This window comes from Theropithecus gelada, chromosome 8 (assembly GCF_003255815.1).
Source record: "Theropithecus gelada isolate Dixy chromosome 8, Tgel_1.0, whole genome shotgun sequence".
Taxonomy (NCBI): Eukaryota; Metazoa; Chordata; class Mammalia; order Primates; family Cercopithecidae; genus Theropithecus; species Theropithecus gelada.
This window is the reverse complement of record NC_037676.1, coordinates 68,289,340-68,316,973: the sequence shown is the minus strand read 5'-3', so window position 1 is coordinate 68,316,973 and position 27,634 is coordinate 68,289,340. Positions and strand designations below refer to the sequence as shown.

Sequence of the window (27,634 nt, the reverse complement as noted above, 5' to 3'; positions counted from 1 at the left end):
TGCTCCTAGACTACAAACCTGTACAGTGTGTTACTGTACTGAATATTGTAGTCAACTTTTTAACACCTAAACACAGAAAAGGTACAGTAAAAATGTAGTATAAAATATAAAAATTGGTACATCTGTATAGGGCATTTGCCACAAATGGAGCTCAAAGGACTGGAAGTTGTTCTGGATGAGTCAGTGAGTAACGGATGAATGAATGTGAAGGTCTACGTCATGATTGTACACTTTTATATAACGGGCAATGCAGTAGGTTTGTTTACACCAGTACTGCCACAGACGTGAGTCATGTGTCACACTACATTATGACAGCTACAATGTCACTAGGCAATAGTAATTCTTCAACTCCATTACAATCTTCCGGGACCACCATTGTATATGTAGTCTGACGTTGACCAAAATGTTGCTATTCAGATGACTGTATTTATTCAGAAGCCTAAAGTGTGGGTTAGGTCTTCAGAGAGGTTGCAGACTAATATGGGATCCAAATGTATAAGCCAAAAATGAAACTAGTGTTCAGGGTCAGAGAGGTACCAAGTATAGAGATCAAACAGAGGAGGGATCTCCTGGAGGACAGGATTCTGCTTGGGAACCATGCCATTAGAGGCCTCGCTTTGTGCTTGGCACGGATTAGGTATCTGGCAAATGTCCGTGGGGTGATTCAAGAGCAAGTGCTTAACTTGAGTGAGAGTGGGAGGGATGGCCTCGCAAAAATGGTGAAGCCTGAACTGAAAGCAATACTACCACTTGCCTCTGTAGAACTTGGTTCATATTTTTCTATTACAGCCCTTCTATCTAAGTCTAATCTCAGATCTGTATGGCCTTGGTGGCCAGTGACTCTCTTGGTCATCTATTTGCATAAATCAACATGAAGTAGGACTTCTGGGTTTGGGGGCTGAAAGAGGAGGGAGGAAATTTTGACTGGGATCTAGCTCAGAGAGAAGATGAGGGGAGTCTAGACTAGAAGATGCCCTGCCCTACCCAAGAATGTGTTTTTGAGCTCCTCTGGGGGAGAAATTAGAGACTGAAGAGATGTTTGCATGAGCACTCTGTAAAGACTAAAGGAAACAACGATCTGCAACTCTGAAACCATTTCATAGGGAGAGGCAGCACCCAGGCCACGCTGGGCCAACATTTTGCTACAAAGAAAGTAGCAACAGAGAACGTGGCAGAAAGTCAGGGGACACTGCTGCCTGCCCCTTCCCCTGCCCCTTCCTTCCTTCTCCTGCCCCTTCCTTCCCTCCTATCAGGCCTGATAGGAAAAGGGCTGGTCACAGAAGGCCCAGAGTCATGTCAGAAAACATTTGCAATACCTGCTAGGGATACTCAGAAATATTTGCGGTGTTTGGAAGCTCCAGAATCACAATGTTGGAAAGACTCAGTACCAGCAAGGGGCAGGAAGAGTGAGGGTGGGCAGCAGGGTGGTGGGGTGTGGGGGAACTTCAGGTTGCTTTGTATATACTTTAGCTGGGGTTAAGAAAACATCATTGATTCAAATTTTATAATGGGCATGGCGTGGACTAATGCTAATGGAGAAAATGGGGATGAAAGGTGGACACTAATCTCCCTGAGCACTGGCACATCTTTGGGAGGATTTTGCAGGAGGTAGGGCCCTGTATTTGTACAGGTGAGGTCTAACAGCACAGCAAAATGAATAAATGAATACCAGGAAGGCCACATTTATTCCCACAGCCAATGGGCCTGGGAACAACAGGGTTTTTACACTCAACAAAACATTATCCACTTAAATATCTCTGCACCACCATACCCTGAGCTCCTCAGGGGCTGGAATCCAATTTTCTATTAATCTTTGAAATACAAGTGACATAGCACAGGGCTATGTTCCATAAAAGTCTTAAGAGCTATCATATTGCATGAAAGGGAAGGAAAACAGAGAATTATTCTTTACTGAGCCCCTCCTATGCACCAGAAAGACAACTTTCATACGTTGTACCATTTAATCCTGTTATCAGTACTTGGGGGCTTCAGAGAGGGACCCCCAAAAGCTTAGGAGTAAGATAAATAAAACTGTTTTCTGAGAGGTAAAATGGGAGATCAGTGCATGCTGGATCAGGAAAAAAGCTGTCTTATAAAATCATCTTAAAGAGATAAATGGCTCGTGGGCCTGCAAGACCTGATAGAACCTGATTAACTGCATAATCGTAACTGACAGTGTCAGGTTCTTCTTGTGTTGGTTATTCAGGAGGATGAGCAGACACAGACAGGCAGAGAAAAACAAACGTGGAGGCCAATCCAAGCGCTATTGCAAGGAAGGCGGGAAGGGACTCAGGCCCCATTGGCCAGGCGGTTGCTCTTGAGAGAAGCCCATCCAGCAATTTCAGCCCTCGTTGTTAAACATTGGACTCATCTAACTCCATGCTGACAAGTCTCCTTCTGGCTACTATCTGGCATCCTACATAAATCTCCCTCAAGGAAGAGAATGCACTGGTCACATGGATTCAGTTCTTTTCACTGGTCTCAGGGACACTTCTATCTCCTGGTAAATGAATAAATTGGCATCTGATGATGATTTGTCTTGCCCTGAGATCCACCCACAAGGAGGACATGAATTGGTCACATTGACACAAGTGATCTTCTTCCAAGGATAACTGTTTCCCTTCATAAAATAATAGACATCCAGAGTTTGTGCGCCATCCGGAGAGCGTGGCTGCAGGGAGTGCGGTCTTCAGCAAGGCCCTGCTCTCTGGCTGCCACCAACTCAGCTGATTGAGCTTCAAAGGCTGAGAACCGGACAGCCTTTCACTGTTTTGACCACGGTAAGTTCATGATGTGGTGATGAATGCTGTCATATGAAGTCTCTTAGAAGATAAGCAGCCTGCAGCCCCCTAGGGGCAGCAGGCATATACCTCTCTGCTTTGCAATCTCATTTTGTGGATGAGAGAATTGAGTCTCCCAGAAGTAAAGCAACTTGCCCAGGTTCACAGAGGTGAGTTTGGAATTTAGAGCTATCTGGTTCTAAAGCCCATGTTCTTACTAGAGTGTCATATTGAATAACACTTGACATGTCTAAGATGCTTTACAATTTACAATTTCCCCCAACTAGTATCTCATCTAATCCTCACAAGAACTCTGAATAGCGGTGACACTGAACTGAAGCAGCCTTGCACTGTGTCCAGCTACAGGTTGTGAGGGACCCTGCGGCTCTGTCCAGGGTGAGGGGCCACATGGAGGCGCAGTGGGATCTAAGGGCTACTGCAGCAAGTGTTTTCCCTCTGCACAGACACTGAGCCTGCACGTGGACTAAGAGGGAGCTCCTAACGGAGCTAGTGAGGAAAGTAGAGTTAGCTGGAAGTAGAGGAATGTGTGGGTTATGCAAGAATTTCAGAACTTCTGCAGGGAGCCCAGTTTGTAAGTCACACAGGAAAGAAGATTCCTGGCCTCTGGGTCAAAACCTCCTGAGGATCTCCAGGAAGCCCTGTGGCTCAGGGCTACAGGAAACACATGAGCCACAGCCCTGAGTGTTTCTAGTCTTGTTAAACTTACTCCTACCACCTATGAAAAACCACTCTCTCCTCTCCATTCCCAAACTCCTGGTTCTTATTTTCCCTGCTGACTGGGTGGTGACAGGAGGGGGGCACATTAGGTTTGGCGTTGGGCAGCACTTTCACTGGGTACACCAGTGTTTGTGAGCGAAGCAGCCTAACGTTAGCATTCATGCTTTTCACAGAGGAAGACTCCGAGGTTTCTGGAGTTGAGGGTGCCTGAATCCTGTCCAGTATCTTTTCCAGTGTAAGGAAAGCAGCCCCGGGGAGCCTGCAAAGCCCTCTGGTGCCCTTTGAGGATGGCTTTCTCCAAGGCTGCCTCCTTCAAAATTATCCCAGGTATGGAAAAAGAGAGATGGGTTCAAGCGGGGGCTGCTCCCAGCCCCTTCCAGAGAACAGTCCTGGAAACAGCCTGGAGCCTGTCTTTCCCTGCCCCAGGCCTTTGCTTCTCTACCCTCCCTTTTCTAATAGGGGGAAAAAAAGGGCAGATTCCATTTCTCAAAGAGTGTCATACCTAGAAACTCATACCCGGGAAGACACAGTAGCTAGCTAATTCTTTGGTTTATGATGTTTTCTCCAACCATCACTTCATTTAGAAATTGAATCACATTATAATTTATTCCTGCTAAATGAAATCCAGTAGTCAACTTGTTTTACAATACGGATTGATCAATATTCAGAATGGGTAGTATAGAGTGTATATTGTCTGTTTCATCTTCTTTTGCCCTGTTCCCAAAGATTTCCTTTCAGACAGACAACATCTTTTAATGAAGAAACTTTTTTAAAAAGTCCATTTGCATTATGTTAAAATGCAAGCAAAAGATAGTTGGTCAATGTGGGAAGTAGTTGGCTGACTCCACAGACTGAAACACAAAGGAACCAAAAGATCATAAGGCTGCTTTGTGCCTCAAGCAGCAACAACACACTACTTTTTCTGCCTCCTTGTTAAGTTAGAAACCAGATTCTTCATATATTATTGATTTCTATGATATTTAGTTTCAGATTCAATAGAGCAATACATTGAAACCTTTAATGGGTGTAAAGATGTTATGTCCTGAGAACGTAATAACATAAAAACTCTTCCTTAAGTAACCTTAAATAGTGGGCCCAAAACCTTTTAAAATTCCTTATATAAAATACAACTTTTGAAACTCTTTTTTCTGTAACCTTTTGAATTATAATATTCTTATGCAAATTTCAAGTCTTTATTATTTATTCATAGTCCCTCATCTATCAGGCATCCAATGGGGAGAAAAATCTTGTCTAGCAAAGTCATTAAGTGACTCAATTTTGAACATCCAACACATGATACTTAATCTTCTGAACTTAAAATTACTTTCTTACTGCACGACAAAGCCATTAATATTACAAAAAGCATTGACCTCTTTAGAGTGACTATCAAACCAGGTACTGCTCACGTGCCTCTTGATAATGGATGTAATCGAAAGAAGGTACAGCCCCCCAATGACAATAGGAAATGACTCAAAATGAACAAAAATTTTAAAGATTCTAATTCCAGGGGTCCTAAGAGTGCGGTTCTAAATTTTTCATGTTGAAATGAAATCTTCATTTCGAAGCAAAAGAAGCTTCACCTATATCTATTATGTGAATTTGAAAAAATAGAAAAAGTCAAACTATGCCTTTCTTGGCAGGGTCCCTTCACAACTGAGAAAATGAATGTGGGCAGAGGAGATTAGACCATTAAACACAGCAAACACTCTCTCCATGGCATTCCCTGGAGAAATCAACATGCTTTGCCGTTTTGTCATTACTTCTTTGATTCCTTCGTAGAAATTCGTTTAGTGGAGCAAAATTCCCATAAGCCCAAATAATGTATCTTAAAGCTAAATGCACATCCAAAATGCAAATCTTATGTTTAAAAGTAAAAATTCTCCCTAGAATGATTACTTATTTGCTGTTTGAAAACAATGGTCTCAGCCAGGCATGGTGGCACACACCTGTAATCCTACCTCTTTGGGAAGCCAAGGTGGGTGGATCACCTGAGGTCGGGAGTTCCAGACCAGCCTGGCCAACATGGTGAAACCCTGTCTCTACTAAAAATACAAAAATTAGCCGTGGTAGCGGGTGCCTGCAATCCCAGCTACTCAGGGGGCTGAGGCAGGAGAATCACTTGAACCTGGGAGGTGGAGGTTGCAGTGATCCAAGGTGGTGCCACTGTACTCCAGCCTGGATGACAGAGAACCCGTCTCAAAAAAAAAAAAAGGTTTTTTCATTGCCCTAGTCGTTATATAAATGGCAACCTGAAGATGTGGCAAGTCAGAATGTTACTAGTAAACCACAGTACCTGTTCCTGGAACCCGGAACCCCAATTCTGTATCCGCAAACAGGAAAAACTTGCTGTTTTCAGCTGGTCTGGAAATAATGTGCAAGGAAATAAAAGAAGGCAACAACAAAAGCTGCTGTTCCATACCTGTTCCACTGTTTCAAAGCAAACAGCTGCTCATTTCCATCCTTCCCCCTGTGCAGGGTTAAGCGGGTCAATAGAGTCAGGTTACTTTTCATTTGTTACTTTGCCAGCCAATTGGTTATCTCTCTGGAAAACACAACAAAGAGAGAATGAAACATGCATGACCGTAAAGCTTGCAATTACAAGGCATCCACTGATACCAAAATATATGCCGCATCCCACTTCTGATCCTTTGTCAACTGGTGCTTGGTTCAACCAAACACCACTGAAGAACTGTCTCCAGTGTCTCCACCAGGACTCTCCATTAAGGAAATAAGTTCATCTCCTGACATGTGAAGTGGGTTCCTTCAAACTTCATTTTCTTCTTGGTCTATGGCTAGTACTGATCAGTTGATTTAAAATTACTGGAAAGACCATGCAATATTAATAAGCGGGAAACTTTAATTGCTCACTATTTATTAACCCAATATTTTCAAATCTGCATATTTAACCCTTGTCTAGTTAACAGGCATTGAGTCACAGTACTGACTCAGCTGGTCTTCAGAGTTAAGGCATCTCGTGCTAATGCCCATACTCTCACAGACATTAAAAATTCTCGTGAGACAACAATTCTTATGATTTTGAGTAAGATCCCACAGACTAAAAATGTGTTACGTGAGACAGGTTTTATTCCTGAATTTGGCACAGTGGGGTCCTGAAACCTGAAGGAGTAGTTTAAGTGTGCTGCTTACCAAGACAAGTAGCCCAGCTTCAGGCAATTTTGTGTGAATGATTTAGAGCACTCTTGCCTCTAGAGGGCATTGGTATTTTAGATACCTTTGGATTTCCAGCCAGAGTTTATGAAGCTGCCCATCATCACATAAGAAGAAGAAGGAAGAGGAGGAGGAGGAAGGAGGAGGGAGGAGGAGGAGGGAGGAGGGAGGAAGGAGGAAGGAGGAGGGAGGAGAAGAACAAGAAGAAGATAAAGAAGAAGGAAGAAGAAGAAGAAACACAAACAAATTTAGAACTAAATACCCAAGTTCCAGCATCACCTCAGTTTAAGGACAGTGTCCTTTGATGACATAAAAGTAGTTGCTATATGCATATGGTGAGCTTTGTATGTTTATTGCAGCACTATTCACAATAGCAAAGACTTGGAATCAACCCAAATGTCCATCAGTGACAGACTGGATTAAGAAAATGTGGCACATATACACCATGGAATACTATGCAGACATAAGAAAGGATGAGTTCATGTCCTTTGTAGGGACGTGGATGCAGCTGGAAACCATCATTCTCAGCAAACTATCGCAAGAACAGAAAACCAAACACCGCATGTTCTCACTCATAGGTGGGAATTGAACAATGAGATCACTTGGACACAGGAAGGAGAACATCACACACCGGGGCCTATTGTGGGGAGGGGGGAGGGGGGAGGGATAGCATTAGGAGATATACCTAATGTAAATGACCAGTTAATGGGTGCAGCACACCAACATGGCACATGTATACATATGTAACAAACCTGCACGTTGTGCACATGTACCCTAGAACTTAAAGTATAATAATAAATAAGTAAATAAATAAATATGGTGAACTTATGGGTAGCTTTTTAAAAATGTATGTTTTAGTTTATGTTTCAGATTTAGTCTAATAAGAAATACTTTTAGTAAGAGTCATTCTTTTTGCACAATTAATCACTCTCCTTAACCATTAATCTTTATTTTAAAGTATTACATAGAACATTAGTTTCAAAAAGTTAAGTAACGCAGAACTCTTCAGCGAAGTGGAACTGTAGCTGAGTTTCAAAAAGAAAGTGCAGTATTCATTCAACAATTAGACACCTATTGAATTCAAACACTGGACTAACTGCTAGAAATATACTGATAAACAAAAGTCAACACAGACCCTGGGTGTGTGAGTCAAAGAGTTACAGCCTTCCGAGACAGGCAGTGAGCAATCAAATGGTCACCCAAAAAAGTGGAAAAGTGAGACTTTGGAGAGATACTACAAGAACATAAAATCAGCGAACAGGGGAAGATTAGAGAAAGCTTCCCTGAACAAAAACATCTGGGCAGAGATCTGAAAAGAACTAGATAAAGGAGTTGCTGATAGTAGCAAATATATTCCAAGCAGGTGGAAGAGCATGTTCAAAGGTCCTATGTGCTTAAGTTGGAGAAATTAAAAGGACATACTGATGCGTACTGTCATACAATGGACGTCATTACATGCCTGTAAGCATATGGCTTCCGATATCAAAAGATACGTCCAGAGATCAATGGGATCATATTCCACATAACCAGGTGAGACTTTCTAGAAGTGGTGAGTTTCAAATGATGTTTGCAAAAGGAAATAACTCATGGTAAGCACATTAAAGAATTCTTTGATTCAAAATGCACTAATGTATTGTAAAAGCATTGCCAAGTGGATGATTTATATTTTGAAAAAGAGAACTTAGTAGATCTTCCAAGATTGAACCAAAGAGTCCTGTCTCTGAGGTGGGAAACTGAAGATAGAACCATGATGGGGAGGAGGGTTTTACATGCTAATCTTCCTTGTTTTCTCTATTTGTGGGGTCTTCACCATTCCTTTAGGGGCTTCTAGGGAACTTTTATACACGTCTTTCAATTGCCACATATGGCTAGGGATATTTTAAGAAATGACGGGTGCACCACCACAGAATCTGCAGCAGGTACCAGCTGAATTATTTGAATATTCCACCCGAACTATCTAACACATAAGCATTAAGGTTACATAGTCTTTCTTTTAAATTTCATATCTCAGCAAGCTCAAACACCACTTGTTTTGAACATGTGATGTGCAAGGACATGATGAACAAACACATTATTATTACTAATATTGCTATTATTTTTACTACCTCTCTACATCATTTGTGTTATTAGTATTACAATATATGAAACTCAAGCCATCACTTTGTAAATTTCAAAGAGATAAATCATCTGGCCAAGATTCATTGCATTAACTTACTTGGGAAAGGGAAAAAAACAGGTGGTTGCTTTGATTGCATAAAATGAAAAAGCTGTCACTATTACTTCAGTATCTAAGATGTCACTACTGAACAATTCTGGCAATTCTTCTGTAAAATCAAGTGCCTATATGTTTCTTCAGAAGAACAAACTGGTTAATTCCTATTATGTTTTATCATTTTACAAAGTTAAAAAAAAGTCCCTTTTAAAGAGAAGTTACAAAGGGGAGAGAATTTTAATGTGCCGAAATCTATAAACATGTATAAAACATAGAAATACAGAAGGCGAAGCAGAGAGACCTAGATTATAACTCCTTCTAGAAGCACTTGGAAAGATTTTAAGAATTCTGACGCCTGGGGCCCACCTAGACTATCCCAAAGCAAAAATCTGGCTCAGTGGTGCTGGGCTTGTGTACTTTTTAAGGCTCATGGGGTGGTTCTAAAGAGCTGCCTGGGTTGAGAGCCCTGTTTACCCCGTGTCAGAGAGATCTGACTGCCGACAGCTCTCCAGTCAAGCAATGTGGAAAACACCTGCTGACCAGCAGCTGTCTGGAGGAATTTCCCACTGCCTGGGTTTCCCAAGAAAACATTTACTGAAGATAATGGCATCCTTGTGAAAAAACACAAAATAAAATTCAGTTTGACTCAAGAAGGAGTGTCCAAAAACACTCTTATTTCTTAAACATTGGGCAAGTCGCCTTTTTTTTTTTTTTTTTTTTTTTTTAGTTTTTCTCTGTTGCCAGGCTGGAGTGCAGTACAGTGGCACGATCTTGGCTCACTGCAACCTCTGCCTCCCGGGTTCAAGCGATTCTCCTGCCTCAGCCTCCCAAGTAGCTGGGACTCTAGGCACGTGCCCCTACTCCCGGCTAATTTTTTGTATTTTAGTAGAGACGGGGTTTCACCACGTTAGCCAGGATGGTCTCGATCTCCTGACCTCATGATCTGCCTGCCTCGGCCCCCCAAACACAGGTGTGAGCCACTGTGTGTGGCCTCAAGTCACTTTCTTGAAGCCTATGTCTCCCCTGAAAATCATCATAAAATATAAACCCATTTTACTTTTTATCTCCTAGAACTTTTATCAAATGTCTATTACGATTTGCCAAGAATTATACTAAGAACTTTTATATACATAGATTATTTTCTAGGGTTGAAGTTTGGGAAAGTTTTAAGAAGGTACTCTCTCCCTGCCTCCCAAAATGGGAACACAGTACATTGGAAGAGCTTTAAGAATTTGAATGTGTAATCCTGATAGATTTCATTCCAAATTTAAAATGCATCAGTGGATGGAATGAGTTATACAACAAATGGAAATTGCTCCCCCGTATCACAGTGCAAGGCACTATACTGGGTATTTTGGGAGACTAAGAGGTGGTGATGATGATGATGATGATGATGTTGTTAGTGATAGTAGCTAACACTAACTAGATTATCTCATTGAAGCCCTAAAAAGTATAAAGTGGACTGGGCGCAGTGGGTCACGCCTGTAATCCCAGCACTTTGGGAGGCCAAAGCTGGTGGATCACCTGAGGTCGGGAGTTTGAGATCAGCGTGGCCAACATGATGAAACCCCATCTCTACTAAAAATACAAAAAATTAGCCAGGCATGGTGGTGGGCACCTATAATCCCACCTACTCAGGAGACTGAGGCAGGAGAATCACTTGAACCCAGGAGGCAGAGGTTGCAGTGAGCCAAGATCGCACCACTGCACTCCAGCCTGGGCAACAAGAGTGAAATTCCATCTCAAAAAAAAAAAAAAAGACGTATGAAGTGGGTGTTTTTATGCACTCATTTTCTAGAGGAGGAATTTAAGATTGAGGAGGTTGCGTGAATTGCCCAAGGTGACCAGCCAGTAAACAGTGGACTCTGGCTTTGAAATCAGGCTGGTTGATTCCATAGCTTAAGCTGTCACCCATTACAGAGCTTTGCTTCAGGAGCTTGTAATTCCAGGGGACTGCTGCCTACTATATTCCCTTGCTTATCAGTCTATGACTGTGCCAAGTGGTGCATGTTTTAAAGCTCAAGAAAAACACTGGGGTAATGGACTTAAACAAGGAACTACCAAGCGTGTTCACTAATAAAATCCAACTCACAGTTCTAGTGTCAAGGTTAAGAACTTACTTCCTTTGGTTAAGTAAACTTTTGGTTAAGTAAAGCTCAGAACCTGAGAACTGTGCTACAAAAAAATATTGACTGAGTCTTGGTCCCTGCTAGGCAACATAATATGTATTTCACATGTGTGAAATTTAAACACCTTGTTGCTTACTTACAGTAAGCAATTGCTGTAATAAACCAAGGAGGCTTCGAGTCAAACAGATGTATTTGTTTGACAAAACGTAAATAGAACTTTGATCCCTGATTTTGCCAGTAGTTATTTTCTGTTCCCATTAGCCTAAGATGTCTCTAGTGTTAGCTTAAAAAAAGGTAGAAAACAAAAACAAGGACGGTATTCCCTGCTCAGGACAAAAGTCCTTTTTAGTGGGGTTTCTAATATGGAAGTTGCTCTGCAAATTGTTGTCTGAATGTGGCTAAGCAACCACAAAGCCATGAGTACCCAGAACCCAAAATACTTTCCAATTCTATTTGTTTGGTGATGGTAACAGCATGGGCCTGAAGATATATCTTTATCTTAACTCTAAATAAACCTCTTTCACTCAGCCCAAGTAACAGACACATATTTGAAAGAGAAGGAAGTGCTAAAGATTCCCTCCTGAGATTAATGACACCACTTACGTCACACTGGATCAATTCCTAAGTGCTTTCACAGGTCATATCGTATCCATTATTTGGTACTATTAACAGGTGCCCATTTTAAGAAAGGTAACCTGTTAGGTGTGATTGTGTGACTTCTGCCAAGCATGAGCATCAGTCATGAGGGTCATAAATCTGGAACTGGAATCCAAGTGGTCTGCTATCAAATTATGTCCTTCTTGATCCCAGTTAAATAAAAATACTGAATGGAGCAAGCAAATTGTAAATGACAAAGGGAACCCCCTCATGGCCAGGTAGCCCCCACAGTGGTCACTGGTCTTGGAAGCAGGGCAGTCCCTCTGCCTGCCTTCTGGGCCCACTGCACCAAGCAGATCATGGCCTTGCATGAGTTCCCATTATCCACAGTGGATCTTCTCGGTGGAATGTTTCAACTTGCTCGTGGAGGTCACAGCCATGCCCTCATACTCTCTTTTATAGATATACATTCTCCCCTCATTTTGCTGAAGTTTTTTCTTTCATACAAAAAGCCAAGGCTCGCTAAATTGCCGTCAACTCATTAGTAGAGCTTCTGGTCTGCAAAGCCACCTGCTTTCCTGCAGAGCGAGTGCTCCTTTGCTATTTACAACATGCTGTTGCTAAGAACAGTCTTGCTCTCTGCTGAGTGTCATCAGAAGGTGCCCATAACCGTATGGCTAACATTGAGTGGCCTGCCTCAGAGGTGAGAATGGAAAAGCCCCTGTCTGAATGAGTTGTGTCATCTGCCACAGATTCTTCCACAAGCACACACACCCCCTTGGGGCCCAGACACTCGTGATTAGACAGGCGATGGTGCTGGTAGCATCTGCCTCTGCTGCCCACCTCTGGCAAGGCACCTCTCCCGCGTGGTCTCTCCTCCCAGGCCTCAGGTCACCCTGGAGGTCAGCCCAGCCACCCCTTCACAGGGCCCCCAGTACCCACAAAGCCTCCCATGCCCTCAGTAGCTCTGCTCCTGCTCCTTCCAGAGCCTTTTAGGAGCCTTTAGAAAATTTTCTATATTTCTCCAGAACCATAAATGCTCTGCTGTCAGTGGGAAGCTATCAGCGGGAAACCGTTCAAGACCACAGACACACACACCGGTGAACTGGCCCCTGTTGCCGAAGCCCCACCGCTGTGGAGGCAACAACAGTGCAACCTCAGCCATCCCTCGACCTTCCCTGGGGAATCCTCCATTCTCCCAGGGCCAGGTCTCACCTCCAGATGCGAATTGGAACAACTCACAGAACCAGTTTAAAAGGATGAGCCCAGGAAATAATGAGCTGGGTCCCTGCAAGAGGCAGCTCTGACCTGGGACACAGTCCTAGCCCTGCTGCAGAGCAGACCAGAGCTGGACAATCTCACGACTGGGTGGGAGAGCAGGCAAGGAGTGCTGCCCCACAGGTCCCCCTGCCCCAGGCCCTGGGCGTGAACATCCAGCAAGTGGCCCCCAAAGCCTCCTCTGCAACTTTCTTAGAAGTCCGAGCAAAATATTCAAATGAATCCATGTTCAATTCAGCACTTCTTAGTTCTTAAACTTAAAAAGAAAAAAAAAAGTTGGGTGCCAGGATTGCAGTCCTAAAGCAAGACCGACCCACCATTCAGTATGACTGTGGTGCCCTCTGGTGTTCATAAAGAAAGAAACTGTAAACAGGAGTTACAATTTCAAAATGTGTCTCACCCCAAATCACCCTTGATTTTCCATGTGCCTGATGCCTGTCTCTCAGCCACCTAAGATGACGAGAACTGCCTAGAAAAACACTCCTGGAAACATCCGCGTGGGGCAGGTCACGTCTGGAGAGGACGCTGCCCTCTTGGTGCATTCTTCTGAAACTAGAGTTTTGCAATAGCGTCCCACAGCTCATCTGTTGCTACAAAAATCTGGGTTTTTTGGTAAGGCTTCTGTCTGAAGGGAGAAACATTGGAGCAACTGTGGAAATTCTGAGATCTCCACTCCATCCACTCTTCAGCTATGTCAAGACGAAAGACCCCTGAGAGATCCAGGTAGCAAATGACAACAAAAACCCAGGAACCAACCAGAGACAATCAGCCAGTTCACCAGCAGTGAATAAGTGCTGCTGGGGGCTGCTGGGGGAATGCCAAGGCTAAGAGATGTCCTTCACCTCTCAGAACAATACCTGGCACCTCTTGGGAAGGACCAGATCATGGTAAAGAAAACACGTGCTGGAAGAGGGACGGTCTCCTAGGAACAGAGACAGGGAAAGGCAAAAGCCGACCTTCCCTTTGCTGTTCACGTGGAAGAACTTCCATGCCCTCCTGCCCAAACGTGAGGCTGTGACGGGGTTGTCAGTTTCCCCGCGCTGCCGTAAATGGCACAAACCGCGTGGCTTAAAACAACAGGAATGTCTTCTCTTGCGGGTGTGGAGGCCAGAAGTCTGAAGTCAAGGTGTCTGCGGGGTTGGTTGTTTCTGGAGCTCCGAGGGGAGTCAGTTCCATGTCTTTCTCTTGGCCTCTTGTGCCGCCAGCAATCGTTGGTGTGTGTCACCGTGGTGTGCCTCCAATGTCACATGCTGTTCTGCCCTGGGTCTGCGTCTTCACGTGGTTTTCCCCACTCTGTTTGTATCTATCTGTATCTCTTCTTCTTTTCTAAGGAGGACTCCAGTCACATCGGATTAAGGGCCCACCCTACTCCAGTAAGGCCTCATCTTAACTTAGATCTTAATTATATCTTCAAAGACCCTGCTTTGAAATAAGACCACATCCACAGGTACCAGAGATTAGGACACGTCTCTTTTAGAGGCACAACACATTCAATCCACAACAGGATTGTAAAATTGCGCAGATTTGGAGATTTTATTTAGGCCTAGGCAGTGGTGCTGGGAAATATTTGATAAACTAGATTTCCAGGGATGGGGGGGCATTAGTGGAGGGAAGCCCTGGTTTGTAATGTTTGCTGATTTTGCTTCCAGGCCTATTTCCAGCTATCAACATAACACCTGGCTTGCAAAACTCCTGAAAATTCAGCAATGCGTGGTTCTCTTTCATTGGTACTAACCATGCCCTTGGGCCTATTTTATGAAAAATGTCAATAGCTAAAAGGAGTTATTTATTACAGTTTTTTAATGCGTATTTTGTATTATTGAGGATAAGATGTCCCAACAACTTTTGATTATCTACATGTAAAATGACCAATCTGTATGTAATTCATATCCAATTTCAAATCTGAGCATGCATCCAGGTAGATCTGTTTTCTGGGTCTCCATAACCCTAAAACAGCATCAGCCTTCTCCTCCCAGCCCCTCCAGACACCTGCCCCCACCTCTGATGTCCTCACCACTCACAGATTTCCCATCTCCCTAGGTGTGACAACTCCACCATATTCTTTGAGGTGACCCTGGCACTCAGCTTCTACTCTTTCTATGCCAACCTTGTCATTTGGCCTGGGGCCCTTCAGCACCACCGTGGCCCTCCCAGCCAGCAACCCCTCCCTTGTCAGATCTTGGATGCCCTCCACCTCTCAAATTTGAAACTCCAGCCTCGCCTCTCTGCCCACCACTGCCACCTTGCCAACAACTCCCTTATGCACGTGATGCTTACATCTCGCTGATACCTCCGAGCTCCCCAAACCTATCTGCTGGGTCCCTTTCTTCAGCCCCTTTCCTGTTCAGTGAAATCTCTGGGATCACCATTGTAACTGCTGCCTTGTCAATACGCCTAACTCTATCCACCACCCCAGCCAACACTGGACCGCATGTCCATCTGCTGGTGGGGTGAATGCTGAAGCTGCAGATCCAGGGTCTCCAGTGCTAGGGGTCTGCAACCTTACCCAGCACCCTCTGTGTGTCCCAGTAAGACCTTTTACCATTCTCCACCACTCTTCAGCATTCCCATCTCACTTCCAGCAAAAGACATTCCCACCTACATCACACACACACACACACACACACACACACACACAAATAGAATACTCCCTTGTTAACAAAGTGTGTTCACATAGGGTCATTTGACCCACACACCTGGGACAGGCAGGCACGGCAAGTGTTATTATTCCCACTTTATAAATCAAGAAACTGAGGCTCAGAGGGGTTTCATGTACACATCAGACAGTTATTAACAGAGCGAGGGTAGGAACATGGGTCTCCCAATTCTGAGCATCCCAGGTCAAGCGGTGGGGTGATTTTACCAATGAGACCTTGGTATCCAGAACGAGCTCCCACATCTCTGGACACCATCCAAATTCTCTATCCACCTCTAGGGTGTGCTGCCTTCTCAACTATGATTCAATTGCTCTCAAGGCACCTATTTACCATTCATGCTACCAAAAAAAAAAAAAAAAAACTAGAATGATCTTGAAAGCAAGAAGCAGTTTTTTTTCTCCTTTCCTCTGAGAGTTGTTACCACCGATTGTGTTTCCTTGTGGAAGTGTTTGGCTGGTAGAGGATTCTCAGAGTCCTCGGCTGAAACAAGACAGTTCACCCTCTGCTCCTGTGGTCTGCTTCAGAGCTCGGGAGCTGACCAAGGGTCTGATCAGGAAACATCTTCCCATGGAAGCCAAATGCGTGTCTGGAGACCCATCAAGGTATCATAGAGAAGAATCCGCTGGGTGGATCCGATGCTGTGGGCTTACATGGATGAGATGATTTTCTGTAAACACATAATACGAGCCAAAGCCACTTCCTCTGGGAATGGGAGTCCTAAGTGAGTCATATTCTAGTCAATTAGGAATCTCAGCTCTTTCCCGGGCCTTCCAGCAAAGCATGCACACCAGAGGGAATCTGCTTCTGTTAATATAAAAAGTACTTCCCTACTCCAGTTCCTCTTCCAGTACCTTTGTTTGTGTTGTACCCACATGGCTGTACATGGAGGCAAATATGCAAAACAGGTGCCGACCTCCCGTGTGGCCCTGGGCCAGCCTGCGTGCCTTCCCGCAAGGCCACCTCCAGGATGTCTTGTTCTTTGACCTGCCTGCACTGGGTCAGTCCAGGGGGCTGACCCCATCCCATCCCGTAAGAACTGATGTCTGTGGGATACACCAGAAGCACTGGACTGGGACACGGATGGCTTGGCTTCTAACTGTGTGAACTTGGGGAAGGCCCATGCCCTCCTGAGTCTCTGATTCCTCCTCTGCAAAATGAGAGTTTTGCTATGGGCGAAGCTAACTGGGCAATGCCATGAGGACTGCTCATGTTGTCACGATGAAGGGGACTCCGTAGAGCAGAGAGTGCTGCGGGAAGTTGAAGACAAAGGAGCTCCTTTTATACAAGATTTATTTAGGGGCTCATAGTTATGTTTAGAACTGAACAATGTTTTTGCCAAGCTCTAGTGGAAATGGAAAATGAGGAACAGCAATGTATCAGGCGATGAGGAGCAAATAAAAAGAAGGGAAAGCCCAGGCCTGCTCATGGGTGAATCAGCAGGCAGCACACACCTGCGGAGCCATTGATTCATGCACATTTTAAGCAGTTTTTATGGACAGATTTTGAGGAGCGATGGAACAGGATTGGACTGGTCCATGGGGCCATTTAAGGCAACCGAGGGTACTCTTGGTGGCTCTGAGGACAACAGTTTAAAAGGATGCCTCCTAGTCCTTGCCCATGGCTGCCTCATGGGGAAGCTGTCACTGTCTCCCTCCCAAACAGGGTGGGGTGGTGGGAAGAACACAGAAATGTTGTGAACATTAAATAATAATATCCACACAAAACACGAGCACGTAGCTTTCAACAAATGCTAGCAACTATTCATGCTCTGTGGGTCATCTCAAAGGCCAAGGAAAGGGGAGCCTTCTCCAGGCTCCCAGCTACACTCAGGTCCCACATGTTCAGGCGTGCCTGCCCCACTGCTGCCCTGAGTTTTGGCCAGTGGCCAATGCCTTCAGCTCTCCTCCATCCTAAGGAGGGAGCCCCAGGGCCTGTGGGGAGCACAGCACCAGTGCTGGGAGGCAGTGGTCATACTGGTTCAGAGTACCCAGCTGAGTCTTAGACTTGTGTTAAAATCTTGGTCCTGCCATTTACTGGCTGTGCTGCCTTAGACAAGTGTTACTTCAATTCTCTGAGGCTCAGTTCTTCATCTCTAAAGTGTGCAAACATTTGTTAAATAAACAGCTGTGGAGTAAATGGGAATAAGGCCACTTTCCACATGGGAGGTCTTTGTGGCAATTAAATGAGGTAATTACTAGGCCAACTGATGACATAGTAGGTGCAATGATTAATTTTATGTGTTTACTTGACTAGGCTGCAGGGTGCCCAGATATTTGGTCAAACATGATTCTGGGTGTGTCTGCATGCATGTTTTGGGTGAGACGAACATTTGAATCATTCAATCATTTGAATCAGTTGACTGAGTAAAGCAGGTTGCTGCTGCCCACCCCACCCTCATCCAATCAGTTGAAGGCCTGAATGGAACAAAAAGACTGACCCTCCTGCCTCACTGCTTTGAGCTGGGACATTGGTTTTTTTTTCTACCTCCAAACTCAAACTGAAACATTGGCTCTTCCTGGGTCTCAGGCATGCTGAATGCAGATCCTGGGACTTGTCAGCCTCCATAACCATATGGGCCAACTCCTTATTTTATATATGTATATATATGAAATACATACATTACACATATATGTCCATCTCTCCTATTGGTGCTGTTTCTCTGAAGAACCATGACTAGTACAATAGGTGCTTAAGAAAAAAAAATAGGTTGCTTTTAATGATTGCTATTTCTGTTATCTCAAAACTAAGCAAGAAATGATGTCTAAATGTAAAGCTGACTGAAATTATGTTAAGGGATAGGAGGAAATGCCAATAATGACCTAAATAGAACTTATTATTTGTCTGCTATTCAGATGGTATCTTTCATCTTCTAAAATGAGCATTTATAATAACATATGTGTGTATCAATTGTGGCAATATCATTACCTTAAATTCTGGGAAACACATTTTTATTTTTTACTTTTTTTATTTTTTATTTTTTTTGAGACGGAGACTCACTCTGTCGCCTGGGCTGGAGTGCAGTGGCTGGATCTCAGCTCACTGCAAGCTCCGCCTCCCAGGTTTAAGCTGCCTCAGCCTCCAGAGTAGCTGGGACTACAGGTGCCCGCTTAATTTTTTGTATTTTTTTAGTAGAGAGGGGGTTTCACCGTGTTAGCCAGGATGGTCTCAATCTCCTGACCTCGTGATCCGCCAGTCTCGGCCTCCCAAAGTGCTGGGATTACAGGCTTGAGGCACCGCGCCCGGCCACATTTTTAAATATATATTGATAACTACCTCCTTCTAGTTGTATAGTTCTTTAAAATTAAAGAATTATATTAATTGGACTATGATTTTACCATTCCCTAGTTATGATGAAATCACTGATATGCAAACCTGACGGTCTGCTAACGAGGGTGAAGAAAGTGCTCACTGATTGCTTCTGCAACTTATAGAGGTAGTGAGGGGCTCTCACGAACATGCGCCCAGGAGAAAGCCATCACTACGAGATTCCAGACACAAGGGAGGACCGTGAGCAGCCTCAAGATGTGAATAAGGAAAGACTCATGCCTGTAATTTCAGCACTTTGGGAGGATGAGGCAGGCAGATCACTTGAGGTTAGGAGTTCAAGACCAGCCTGGCCAAAATGGTGAAACACGTCTCTCTACGAAAAATACAAAAATTAGCAGGGAATGGTGGTGGGCACCTGTAATCCCAGCTACTGGGGAGGCTGAGGCACAAGAAACACTTGAACCTGGGAGGTGGAGGTTGCAGTGAGCTGAGATCGTGCCACTGCAATCCAGCCTGGGTGACAGAACAAGACTCTGTCTCAAAAATAAATAAAGAAAGAAAGAAAAAAGAAAAAAAAAAAAAAAAAGAACATGCCACAACAGCACAGACTACAGGTGGAGGAGGAAAAGAAGGAGACCTCACCGCTCTATCAAGTGGACTTACCAATAGAGGAAGGGGGCAGTGGTGGCAGGGGAGGGACAGAGCAAGTTGATCGTGACCCATGATTCTGGAGATGAACTACTTTCTGACAATATGAGTATGCCTTGAAGTGATTCATAAGAAAAGATGCAGTCAGAAGACATGGTATGTTTAGTTCCTTTAAGGTTCTAGGTAGGAATAAAGGACATAAGGGGATTTTAATCTTTTGTTGTACAGGCCATGACTTTGAAGAGAAAGGAAGATGTAGGAAAGGGACTGTTGGCCCGGGATGCTGTCAAAAGACACAGTTGATTTTCTGGTGATGACTCTGAGCTACCAGATATTAAATAGCCATCAAGGAGCACCATGAGGACTATGACGGCTATCAAATAACCCAGCTGGCAGAAGACTTGCCTCCTAATGAAGACTTTCAACTGAAATCTGAGTTGGAGAGGAAGACAGGCTCCATTATATTTACACTATGAAGGGCAATAAAAGATAAAATGCCCAATATTTTTTAGAAAACATAGCAGGAAGACTACCAGGAACAGTATTTATAGGCACAGTTGTTTATTCACCAAAGTTTATTGAATAACTAGTTGCCCTGGAGACTGTAACAAATGAATGAGATCCAGGCCCCATATCAACTGGAAGTGTCTTCTCCGAAGCAAATGTCTGAGGAGCTGTCGACTACCCCCACTCTCACTGTCAAAAGTTTCATCTCTGAGAAGGGAGAGAGAGATCCAGTCTCTTTAGAGGGCATCAGCAGGAAGTGATGCTGTGCCATGGACAGTATCATTTCTAGGCCACGCCAGAAACCCAGGTGTCTCCCTTCTCTCACCCTCTCCATTTAAACCATGCCGATCAATTAACCAGGCCTAATCGCGCCTCCTTTCTAAAGCTCTCTGAAGTCTACTCTCTTCCTCTGTTTCTTGAATAGAGGTAGTGAACTTGGTCACTACCCTTGACCAAGCTTATTATCTCCTGCCAGCCTTCTCTAACTGACAGTCCTTTCTCCAGTCTTTCTCTGGTCCCCATATACTAATTCCTTTAAAATGCAAATATTATCCCATCACTGCCCTGCTGATAACTCTTCAAACTTGCCCGTTGATCTTTAGCTAAAAGTCCAGCTTCTTAGCAGGGCCAATCCCTAGGACTTGCCCCTGCCTCCAGTGCCATTTCTTCCCAATGCTGTCCTGTCCACTCAAACCCAGTTTCTATTAACTACTATGCACGTTTAGCTCCACGAACACACCATTCTCTCTGTCTTCTGAGTCTTTACACATGCTCTTCCCTGTCTCAAAACATTCTTCTACTCCCTTTGCCCTGGTCTCCCAATCTCACCTGGCTCACTTCTTCAGCACAAAGGGTCAAAATTTTTTAAATGTCAGGAGAATGTCACAAATGATGGAGGTAGGAAGCAGTGGCTCCTGGGAAGCAGGAATCCCACAGGAGGCCTCATTAGGAGCTCAACTATCAGAAAAGCTGAAGAAATTGCATGAGCAAGACCATGGAGGCAAGAGAAGTATTGGGCAAGCTGGAAAATTGAAGGCAGACAGATCCGCCTGGTGCATAAGAGGTGGGGAGGAATGGGTAAATGGGTGGCCAAGGGGAGAGGCTTGGTCCAGTGAAGCTAGAGAAGATGAGAGGCCTTGAAAACCAAGCAAAGGAGTTTAGTCATTGTTTTACAAACAATGGGAAAAACTTGAAACTGGGGAGTGCTGGTTTCTATTTTAGAAAGGTGTGGCCAACGAGTGCAGAGGAATGGGGCTGGAGAGATGAGTGACCTTAGAGGAAGATGAGGAGATGAGGGCCCAGACCAGGGTGGCAGCAGGAAGAACTGGCTGAGGCAATGGGTTTGGAAAAGATGTGGAGATCCAACCCCCTAAACTCAATGCTCAGTGACCGAATGCAGCAGTAGAGAGTGACTCAGGAATCAGAGGGGACTTGAGATCCTCGCCAGAGAAACTGGGAATATGGTGAGGCCCACTGGCTGAGGTGGGAATCACAAAGAGGGAGCAGGTTTGGGGAAGATAATGAGTTAGTTTTGGAACATGTTGACTTCAGGGTGTAGGCTCTAGAAGCCCACGTGCATAATTAAAGTCAGACACAGCCCTGGTTTCAGCATGCAGGGCTGTTCACGGAAACCACCTGTTAGAGTTCATTTTGTCCTTCCTGGTGTCCTTGTGTTTCCATGACTCCTCTTTTTCATATCCCAATGAAGCAATGTGAATTGTTTGCTTTGCAAGCCAAGAACCAGTCGTCAAAGCGCAGGGAGAGTGGACATGAGCGCCGGTGAGTGGGAGAAGAGTGGTTGTGCCAGGGCCAAAATTTTCACTAGGAAATTGTTTTTCTCCCTAAGTTTGTGTCAATCAGTCATACTCTGTTTCTCTTCCTTTCAAGATTCCTCCCAAGTCTCAGTGCTGACCTGCCCTCATGAGCAACCTGAACACTCCAGACAACACTGCTTCTTCGCTCTGAGCCCCTGGGGCACTTTGAAGTTCACAGTGCGCACATTTTTCACATAGTTTTGTAGTTTCCTCTTTGCTTTTGAACTCTTTGCAGGTGTACATCTTGTCTCCTTAACTAAATTCTTAACTCTTAAAGAGCCCAACTTATGTCAAACATTTTATTTTACTGTTGTCACAGTGCCTAGTACAGTCCCAGGTGCATATTAAGTTTTTAAAAGTACAAACTGGATTGAAACTGACATTGAGTTCATTTGTCATACAAAGGAGACTGGAAAACAACCTCCTTGAAAGGACATAGTATGAGAGGAGATAAGGTCGATGTGGGGAGGGAGATAGCGCCAGTTCCTACCATGCAGAGGAACATATCCTAACTTAAAAAAAAGCTCTCCCTCTCTTGTAGTAATACTGATTTTGCATTCTAAATATACTTGAAAGGACGAGAATACTGGTCTTCTAGGTGCCAAGTAAGTTGTCTTCTCAACTGGCTAAAACGTCCGTTTTCCTGAGACCACCTTTTGTGATCAACAATATTGGTAATATAAAAATGTGGAACTTGTCATTTATAGTGAATTACACGCCGTAGTACTCGGTGCCACTCAAATGGCAAGACTGAGAGTGAATCTTTCACTTCCTATTGGTTAGAGCTCCATTTGTGTGGCCATCATGATGTTTGGGTAACTTAAAAGGAGAATATTCATGACTCAGCTCATGACATTTTCCCCAGGCAGAAGAGACGGAACAACCCCAAGTATTATGGTGGCCAGATTGTGTACTTGTCATATTGGAGGACGATGTCTATGGGAGAGGTGAGGAGAGGAGGCAGGAAGCTGGTTTTGTAAATCGATGAATCCCAAAGATTTCTGGGGCTGTCCTGCTACCAGTGCCTGGCACTCTACCATCCTCATCACATATAATATGGATCCCTGCTCCCTGGACAGCAGGATGCCCTTTACCCTTACAGGACATTGGAATAATGGGACCACAACTTGTAGCTTTCAGTAGGAGACACAATTAAGAGGAGGAGGAGGAGGAGGAGGTGTGGCTTGAAAGGAGGATGGGTAGGTCAGGTGATGGGTATCCTAAAAGCCCAAACTTGACCACCACACAATCTATGCATTTTTAAAAATTGCACTTGTACCCCATATATTTATACAAATACAATAAAAATGAAAGCACATGAGGTTCTACTCTCTGGAGTAGCATGAAGCATGCCTCCGGAGGTCAGCAAAGATGACGGGAAAAGACACTCACTAGAGTGCTTGCTTCACAGCTGTGCCAAGGACTTGACTCCCCATGCATTTCAGAGCATACCTTCCCCCTTCTGAGGTTCCCACGGGATAGCAGGGTAAACAGCAGGAGAGCTCCTTCTCAGCCCTGGTGGCACCAACGCCCCTTGGCTCTGGGTCATATTCCTCCACAGACTTCACGGGCCTCAGGTTACAAAGGCCCTGTTGCACAATTCTTGGGAGAGTGGGCATGGGGGCTGGGCTGGGATGACAGGCAGTGTCCTGCGCGTGTCGGAGATCCAGCGTGGCAGCTTGCCAAGGCGCCTCAGGGGATGGCAGCAAAAGGAGACTCTGCTGTCTCAGGATCTTCAGAGAGGTAGCTTCCTTTCCTTTTTTCCCTTCCAAGTCTCTTAAATAAAACTTGTCAAGGCTGCATCTTCTCCGGTAATTCAAGAGAAAACATTTCAAAAGTTTACTTGGCATACCTGTGTTTCATTTTACTGGAGAGATTTGAAACTTCAAAACCACAATGAAGAATTCTGAAACTAAAACTTCTTTTATCCCTCTGTTTTTCACAATCAGCTTTCTCCTGTAGTTATATGGCATGGTGTGTGTAAAATTACTCAATATATTACACAACTTTTAAAATTAATATGGAAGCTGAAAGCTATAACAACAACTGTTTAAAGCCTATGCCTTGATGGAATGCTATTTCTTATGCTCCTTCTTGTTGGTAATTGCTTCATAATTATCTTTTATTAAAGGCAATCTGCATATAAAACCAGAAACATATGGAAAATCCTTACAGAAAGTTCACATTTTAGTTGGCTAAAAAACAATCTAATGACCTAGAAAATACTTATCAGACCTCTCTAAGGCTAATGATGGCGCTGATGACTATAAAAATTAGGTCTCTATTTATATTTAAAAATTCTTCATTTCATTTCCTTTTCTTTCAGAATTTGGATCTTTGGACTGATACTATTATATTTGCAATGAATTTAATTGGAAAAACGCTGAGTACCTGCACGCAGGCACTGCCCGGGCTCAAACTTGCAGATTAATTATGGAAGCAAGACATATATAGCATCATGTATGCCAAACCCTGGACAAGTCTAAGGAGGCTCCTCCTATACTATCATGTTAATTCCAAATAGAATATTAATTCATTGGATAAGTCAGAGAAGGCTCATATAGAAGATATATGAGGTAAGTAAGGGTAGGTCAGTTACCATGGATGGATGTAATAGCCAGCCCCACACCTGCCAGATAAAGTGTTTACTCATCTGTACATTCAAGGGTGTACACACACATGTTCATAAACAAAGTATTGTCTACCTAAACTGGAAAAGACAAGGCCACAGGAAGACTATATATTTATTATAAAGTAAAAATCTGGTAAATTGTATAGATTTTTTTTTAAGAAAAATAAAGATTACTTCTAATCAGCCCTCAATTTACAGTAGCTAGTCAGTTTCCCTGGATTTATTTTCACTGTTATCTCAGTCTTTTGAATGGGGTCTTTGGTGCTTTTTCTTGTCGTTAACCAAAGCTTATTTTGTATGGAGATGCAGAGGCTAGGAGAATACCTACTTTTACCAATAACCACACCAAAGTGATAAACGAGATTTCCTCTTTTTAGCATATTCTAACTTAGAAAATCAAAGAGTTAGTTCAAATATGAACCAACACATTCATTCATTGTGGGGCGGGGTGTATTGGAGAGGCCACCAGGCTGAGCGTGAGGGGGCTTAAACTTGAGTCCCCAGCACTAACTAGCTTGATCCCCTTAGCCGAGACACCTCTGTGTCTGGTTTCTCCTTCTGGAAACGAAGCTGTGGAATGGATGATCTTCTAGTTCCCCTCCGACTCTAAAATTCTGCAGTACGTGACAGGCTGCAGCAGCATGTGACTAACACAATGGTCAGGGAACGTTACAGTCAATAAATGCAAATGGAGATGAGTTAGGACTTTCTGTGTTTTGTGGGTATTATCTGAGGTTCAGCTTAAACTTAGTTTTCAATGGCTATCAAGGAAGGAAGGCTAAAAACTGGACCAATGAGATTTTAATGTTCAAGGTTTGAGTGGTTATGATTAGATCATAACCGAATTGTGAAAATCACAGTGACTTCTGTACAGCAGTTGAATGTGTGCTATAAAGTTAATGTGCAAGTGTATTTTGTTTTTATCTGGATCTCTCAGTTTTACATGCTGTGGGGACGATTACTACTTTCATAGAATGTGAGAGTATTGGCCTTACTGCTATGACATATTTATTCGTGATGTGTTGGAGGTCAAGGAGAGTTAGAATTGTGTCCTGTGGATAGAGATTCCATCTCTTCCTCCTCTTGTCGATGGCTGTTTGGGTCCCCTGTGGGTGACTGACCTACCTGTCAGAACAGGGACTCCGGCTCCCACTGAGGGAGCATCACCATCAACTCTGACCTTGCAGGCAGAGCTCAGCGTGCCTGCCTGAGCTGTCCTGTGCTCCAACTCCGGGGTTGCAGTGTGCTAAGACCCAAGGGAGTCCACATGGGGATGAGTCAGGGCCTGGCGCTGGCCCCGTGCTCCGCCCCACTGGTAAACAGAACAGTTCTTTGCCGTCACTGAGAGCCTCTCGGGGCCCCAAGACTGCAGGAAGAAACAAGTATTGTAGAAGCCAAAACCCCAAGGCAAGGTAAAGAAAACAGAACTGTCCGCATCCCCAGCAATGATTTCACTGGCGGGAGTTGCTGGGAGCTGGGTGGGGGGTCCCGTATATGGTTCCAGCAGAACTGTTTTACTTACTTCTCAGCCAAAAGCCCCTTCTCTTTTACTGTTTATAGGGGTGGCCTTTTGCCTTTCAAGGTTTGAACTTTCAAAACTCGACCTTAGAGTCAGTCTTGCTTGCTAACCCATAACATAACTTTTCACCTTTTATTACTTTTGTTTGTTTTTGTACTGGCTTCTATTAAAATACTTCCTTCAGTGAACTTATTTTTGTTTACTCTTCCCTGTCATTCCAGGGAGAAGCTATTGAAAGACAAAAACCTCTATATAGAAATATATCACCAGCAGCACAAGTGGACTACAGCCTCAGAAATGTCCTCATCGTCCAGCTTCATGACAAGCAGACTGGCTGTTGGCAGAATGCACCCAGCTCTGCTTCTGCTCGTATGGAACCTTACATTACCATAACACAGCTGGGGCACATGCTATCTGTGCTTATACTGTTCTTCCTAAGCTTGGAGACACACTTGCCTTGAGATCTCTCCTCTTTTTCCTTTAGACATTGGCAAGTCCTGTTCCGAGCTTAGCAATGCCACGTACCTGAACTGGAGGCATGGCTGGCTGATCCCTTCTAGCTCCCTCCAGCAGCGTCCCACCTTGGCTATATCAGTAACTGCACCTCCTGTTATTTCTCCTTCCCGGTTGTCAAGGTCAAACCTGGGCTGGATATTGTGATGTCACAGAGTGGAATCCTCATTCCCCAGATGGTCCAGCTAAGGCCCTCCTGGACAGCACTTCCTCTCCTGCCCACGGCGGGAGGTTGGGAAAGACATTCCCCCATTTCCACTTGCTCTACCATTCAAAACCTTGTGAGGGCCCTCAGGGGAGAATCCCCTTGCAGATTATAAACTGACCTGCAGAATTATGGGATCTTAACTGTGAGGAGAGACCTAGAAGACCAGCTCATGACCAGATTCTCATCTAACTCCTTTTTTTTTTTTTTTTTTTTTACAGATAAGGAACTGAGGCCCCACGTGGTGAAGTGACAGAGCTGATTCTAGAGTCCAGGTGCTCTCAGTGTCAGCCTCTGCCATTCTGACCACGCTGCGCTCAGATCTTGCTCTACTCTCTGGAGTTTGTCCACATCACAGTTTTCTGGTATGCAGCTCATCAGACAATTTTTACCTGAATCCACACATGACAAGAGACCATTTGGGTAATGTACATTATGGGAAGAGAACAGAGTCTCAGTGAAGATCATTAGTTTCCCTAGCAACGTAGATGCCAGGAGTGGCTGGCTCTGGTCCTAGCCTAGATTCAGAAATCCTAAGCCACCAGACCAATTCTAGATTAACAAGTAAGGTGACGGCCGGGCGCGGTGGCTCAAGCCTGTAATCCCAGAACTTTGGGAGGCCGAGACGGGCGGATCACAAGGTCAGGAGATCGAGACCATCCTGGCTAACACGGCGAAACCCCGTCTCTACTACAAAAAACACAAAAAATTAGCCGGGCGAGGTGGCGGCGCCTATGGTCCCAGCTACTCGGGAGGCTGAGGCAGGAGAATAGCAGGAACCCGGGAGGCGGAGCTTGCAGTGAGCTGAGATCTGGCCACTGCACTCCAGCCTGGGCGACAGAGCGAGACTCCATCTCAAAAAAAAAAAAAAAACAAAAACAAGTAAGGTGACTTCTGAGTAACTAATATTTTCATTGAGATTTGATGATAAGCAGCAAAGCTCAAACAAAAGTCCAGAGTTAGTGTTGGC

At 44.3% G+C, this 27,634-nt stretch overlaps 1 protein-coding gene across 1 annotated transcript in view; it reads right to left on the bottom strand.

Moving 5' to 3' along the window:
- DNAJC5B (DnaJ heat shock protein family (Hsp40) member C5 beta) overlaps positions 1–26,563 on the bottom strand; it is an 81,486-nt gene extending 54,923 nt beyond the window's left edge. Inside the window, exons 1-2 of the mRNA XM_025394637.1 lie at positions 26,403–26,563; positions 5,938–6,060 (exon numbers count right to left, since the gene is read on the bottom strand). The gene's annotated coding sequence lies outside the window, so the exon portion shown is untranslated. The remainder of the gene's footprint in view (positions 1–5,937; positions 6,061–26,402) is intronic.
- Between the last annotated feature and the right edge of the window lie 1,071 nt (positions 26,564–27,634).